Raw genomic sequence first — 6,351 nt, forward strand, 5'->3', positions numbered from 1 at the left:
AGGACACGAGATGTCATTCAAAACTGGAGCCTTTAAGATAGCTTAGATCTGTGGATAGTGGGGCTGGGAGTTAAATTAAGGTATACACGAGACTATGTGGGCCTGGGGACAACCACTGACAGAGAATGAAGGAGGCAGCACCCTTTCTATTTCTGCTCATGACCCAGTGGACTCCCATGGAACAACTGCCAGGCAGTAAGCAACAGGCAAGCGGGCAGGGGCAGGATCTGCTCCTAAGGTAGCATGGGTGACATTCAGAGGATTCCAAGGAAAGCTTACGGGTACTCTGAAGATGAACACCATCCTATCTCTGGTACTGCTGGGGAAGGTTGAGCTGGTAAAGTTGAATTATTACTGATAACGAGAGCTCACTGGAACCAATAAACTGATGAAACAAATACAGTTTGGGATATGTTAATATTAACTAACAGTTAATGTGACTTCTTTGACCTCTTTCAAATTTGTGTCAATCTAGGGCGTTCAAGACTTCTCTGAAAAATTCCCAAGTAATGTCAAATACGCTGGTTTGCCTACTATACTTTGAGTAACAAGGAATTATAACATATGGCCATAGATCCTCTAAAAGAATAGTATTGAGCTAAACGGTGCGCTGAACTTGAACTACAGTGTTGGTTTCATTGCTCTGTTTTGCTTCCATTTTTATAAATTCCCAGAAACTTCCTCTTACTTGCCAAAATTTAGACCCTGCTCATGTTTTTGCCATCTTTGTGTGGTTACTGAAAACAAAGAGAAAACTTTATTTGTAAAGGAAATGCCTAGGAAGCAAAGCTGTCTACTTTTGGGAAGGAAAGGAATCTACTTTTCTGAAGGACGTATTAAAATGAATCATAGAAACAGATTTTGAATTTTCATCATATTTGACCTGACATTTGATTTTCCAGAATGACTAATAAATGAGAGAAGAGAGAAAAAGCAAAGTTATTTGAATATGATCCCTTCACTTCCATAATCCCAATATAAACTATCTAGGGTTGTGAGGAGACTTTACAACATAAAATCAAACATGTGCTGGTGAGTTTCTAAATCTTATTGTTTTGTCTCTAAGGTGGTGAAGAAACGAGAGGGATAGTTGAGGGGCTACGGAGTACAGGAGATGTTTTCACCCTGGGTGACACTCTCTGTTCTCACTCAGGTCCCAGGCTAAGGGGTTTGTTTATCTTCCTTTAAATATTGTCAGAGAAGCTTTTTTTTTTAAAATAATATCATTTATTATTTTTATTTCATTTTTCCATGAGTTATTGGGGTAGAGGTGGTAATGGTTACATGAGTAAGTTCTTTAGCGGTGATTCAGGAGATCCTGGTGTACCCACCTGACCCAAGCAGTGTACACTTGCACCATATTTGTTATCTTTTATCCCATTTGTTGTCTCTTGCTCTGCTCCCATTCTTCTCCCCAAGTCTCCAAAGTCCATTGTATTGTTCTTATGCCTTTGTGTCCTCATAGCTTAGCTCCCACATATCAGTAAGAACATACAATGTTTGGTTTTCCATTCCTGAGTTACTTCACTTTGAATAATAGTCTCCAGTCTCATCTGGGACATTGCAAATGCTGTTAATTCATTCGTTTTTATGGCTGAATGGTATTTTATTGTATATATATATACCAGAGTTTCCTATCCTCACATTGATTGATGAGTATTTGGGTTGATTCTATAATTTTGCAATTGTGAATTGTGCTGTTATAAGCATGCATGTACAAGTATCTCTTTCAAATAATGATTTCCTTTTCTCTTGGTGAGATTGCTGGATCAAATGATAGTTCTACTTTTAGTTCTTTAAGGAATCTCCACAGTTTTCCATAGAGCTCTACTAGTTTACATTCCCATTAGCTGTGCAGAAGTGTTCCCTGATCACCACATCCACACCAATATCTACTGTTTTCTGATTTTTTTATTATGGCCATTCTTGCAGAAGTAAGGTGGTATCGCATTATAGTTTTGATTTGCATTTCCCTGATTATTAGTGATGTTGAACATTTTTTCATAAGTTTGTTAGCCATTTGTATATTTTCTTTTGAGAATTATCTATTCACGTCCTTAACCCACTTTTTGATGGGATTGGTTTTTTTCTTACCTACTTGAGTTCATTGTGGATTCTGGATATTAGTCCTTCTTCAGATGTATAGATTGTGAAGATTTTCTCCCACTCTGTAAGTTGTCTGTACTCTGCTGACTGTTCCTTTTGCTGTGCAAAATCTCCTTAGTTTAATTAGGTCCCAGCTATTTATCTTCATTTTTATTGCATTTGCTTTTGAGTCTTGAAGTCCTTGCCTAAGCCAATGCCTAGAAGGGTTTTTCCAATGTTATCCTCTAGAATTTTTATAGTTTTAGATCTCAGGTTTAAGTCCTTGATCCATTTTGAGCTGATTTTTGTGTAATGTGAGAGATGATGATCCAGTTTCATTCTCCTACATGTGGCTACCCAATTATCCCAGCATCTACTCCCCTCAAGCATCACACTCTAAAATCTCACACAGGAAACTCTTCCCCACAACCAACCTAGAACATAAGGCAGGCACTCAGGGGCTAGAACACAAGCAAAAAGAAGCTTTACATTACACGCAGGGGTTGAGGGTACACAGGCATACCCACCATCATTAGAAGGCCATCTCTAACAAGGTGGCACCAACTCAGGCTCAAACTCCAGGGCAAGTTCAGCGGGGCCCACCTTCCTCCTGCTTCTCCCACTATCTTGAAGCCTGGGCTTGGGCCCTCCACCAGGAGTACCTGGTAACCCTGCCCACTCTGGCTCAACTGACTTTTCTTCTGACAGTATGTGAAGAGCAGGTGTGTTACACAGCTCCTTCTCCAACGGAGGCTCTCTATGCACTGTATACCATTATTAGCTTCAGAAGGTGGCGACAAGCTGGTGTTTTCAGCTGGCCAGGCCCAAGCAAGTAACAGATGAGAGAACATGTACCTTGCATACAGAGAGCAGAAAAGCAGCTAACTCAAGTAAAATGTAGCCAGGCAGGAATCTAAACTAGGATAGGTGACCGATAAAGTAATTTGCTATGCCCTTCTATTTCAGCCTGCCAGTCAAGTGGTTGTTCTTCATCTGTCTTTCATTTATTTATATTCTATTCCTTGCCTATTTAAAAAAACGAGAGTGCTTACGACAAAAGTCAAAAATCCAATGGACCCATTAAAACAAAAATGAGAGAACCAAGACTTGGATTGAAGAGCTAGGAAAACACTGACTTATAAAGCCTACGCTATAGAAACATCATTGCAGTCAGCCCCTAAATTAGCTCTGTGCTCCTGGTAGTCAAGGTGAAAAAAGGAAAACTAGTGATTTAAAAACTGTCATCTAATAAAAGGAAACACATTTGTTCATTAAGAGAAACAAAAATTTTTCTACCTCTAAACTCTAAGATGATGTCTCCATATACTGGGCTTTTCCAGTTACGATTAAATCATAATCAAGAATGTCCTGTTATTCTGGGAACTGATACTGCCGTATGCTGGAGAGTTAGAAGACCACTGCCTTGTTTCTGGATTTTACATATGCTGCTATGTAGGGAATATGTAATGATATTATAATGTTGAAAATTATACTTCAGAAATGAAAATGACATATTGAACCTGGAAATCCAAACAACTCTAAGAATTAGCATCTCTTAGAATATCAATGATTTCCATATTACCATCCCAGTATCTTATGGAAGGAAGGTTCATGCATATTAAACATGGGATAGGTGAAGTACATCTCCTGAAATCTACCTTCTCATTTTTCCCCCCACAGATGATGTTTATTTTTTAAGGTTTTATTTTGGTAATTTAAAAAAATTGTGATAAAATAGACATAACATTAAAATGGCCATTTTAACCATTTTAAGTGTACAATTCAGTGGCATTATGTACACGCATTTTCCCTCCCACTGATGCAACCCCCCCCCCAGACCCTCCTAATAAGGAGAAAACCGACAGGCATTATTATTTTTCTTGGAACTTTATATGTATTTACCTCTTAAAAAGAAGTTTATCTCAAAAAATGATGTTGATTATAAAAGAATGCATGGGGGATTTTCAGAGATGAGAGACAATAAGGCAAAGAAGTTTAGGTAAGAAGCCCTTCCATATGTCCTTAACAGAATGCTTTGTTTCCCCCTGCCCTCTTCGGGGTCTAAAGAAAGAAGGGTGAGATTTAGAACTGCTACTTTGTCACGTGTTAGTTGCACAGGCTTTCAACCAGCGTCATTCAGTCTCAATGTCTTTGTCTGTAAAATGGATGGTAATTATCCTGATATCAGTGTTACTGTATACACTAAATGAGGTAATATACATCAAGACGTAACATTAAAATTGCTATGCATGAATTGGTTATTACTTTTGTGAAATTCTGGTTCTAATGAACACCAATAGGTTGCAAGCTCCTTCATGGTAGAGTCTGGTCTGAGCCCCAGCCTGAGCACATGTTGGCACTGAACAAACATGGTTAAATGTATGGAAGGACCAAGATACTTACATTCCATGGAAAATTCATGACGTATCTAGTATAATGAGAAACAAAACTACAATGAAGTAAACAGATTAAAAAAAGAAAGTGAGTCTGTGTGGCTTGCTGTTCTCCGGCCCCAAAGTGGGTGGAATGATCATTGAAAACTGTAATTACTCAGGTAATGGGCACTCATAAATGAATGGTACAATCTTCTGTAGAACAACTTGACAAAGTCATCAAAACCTTAAAAATAAACATAATATGCAACAAAATCCCAATTCCAATTCAAGAAAGCTATGAGAGATATTCAAAGATGTATACAAACATGTAACTATAAGGAGGTTATTATACTGAATACAGGAAAACCAAAAGCCACTTCTTGCCCAGCAATAGGAACTGACAAAAATAAATTACGTATATCCAGACAACAGGACACAATGCAGCCAACCTTTAAAATGACTGTATAGAAGAGTACTTATTGATAAGAAAAGATGTCTAGAATATACTTATTTTTTAAAAAGAGGTTACCAAGCAATAAATACAAAAAAAAATAGTCACACACCACATGATGGACAGTGATGAACAGTATATATGACTGTGGTCCAGTAAGATTGTAATAGAGCAGAAAAATTTCTCTCCCCTAGTAACATCATAACCATCCTAACATTATAGCACAACATATTACTCTTGTGTTTGTAGTGATCCTGGTGTAAACCTACTGTGCTGCCAGTCATATAAAAGTATAGCATATACAATTATGTATAGAACATAATACTTGATAATGATAATAAGTAACTGTTACTGGTTTATGTATTTACTACACCATACTTTTAATTGTTATTTTAGATTGTACTCATATATATATATATAGAACTTTAAGTTCTGGAGTATACGTGCAGGATATATATACATATATATATATATATATATATATATATATACACATATGTGTGTGTTCGTGTGTATATATATATATAATACTTTAAGTTCTGGAGTACATGTGCAGGATTGTTGCATAGGTACACACATGCCATGGTGGTTTGTTGTCTCCATCACCCGTCACCTACATCAGGAATTTCTCCCAGCATTATCCCTCCCCAACCTCCCCGCCCTGTGCTGTCCCTCCCCAGCCCCTCAACCCCCAACATACCCCATTGTGTGATGTTACCCTTCCTGTGCCCATGTGTTCTCATTGTTCAACACCTGCCTATGAGTGAGAACATGTGGTGCTTGATTTTCTGTTCTTATGTCAGTTTGCTGAGAATGATAGTTTCCAGGTTCATCCATGTCCCTACAAAGGACACGAACTTGTTTTTTATGGCTGTGTAATATTCCATGGTGTATATGTGCCACATTTTCCCTGTCCAGTCTATCATCGATGGGCATTTGGGTTGGTTCCAGGTCTTTGCTATTGTAAAAAATGCCGCAAGGAACATACGTGTGCATGTGTCTTTATAATAGAATGATTTATAATCCTTTGGGTATAAATCCAGTAATGGGATTGCTGGGTCAAATGATATTTCTATTTCTAGGTCCTTGAGGAATGACCACACTGTCTTCCACAATGGTCGAACTAATTTACACACCACCAACAGTGTCAAATTATTCCTATTTCTCCACATCCTCTCCAACATCTGTTGTCTCCAGACTTTTTAATGATCGCCATTCTGTTGTGAGATGGTATCTCAATGTGGTTTTGATTTGCATTTCTTTAATGACCAATGATGATGAGCATTTTTTCATATGTTTATTGGCCTCATAAATGTCTTCTTTTGAAAAGTGTCTGTTCATATACTTTCTAATATTTTTAAAATTAACTATAAAACAGACTCAGATGATCTTTCAGAAGGTATTCCTGAAGAACGCATTGTTATCACAGGAGACAACAAC

Source organism: Cebus imitator, unplaced genomic scaffold, assembly GCF_001604975.1.
Source record: "Cebus imitator isolate Cc_AM_T3 unplaced genomic scaffold, Cebus_imitator-1.0 Scaffold173, whole genome shotgun sequence".
Taxonomy (NCBI): Eukaryota; Metazoa; Chordata; class Mammalia; order Primates; family Cebidae; genus Cebus; species Cebus imitator.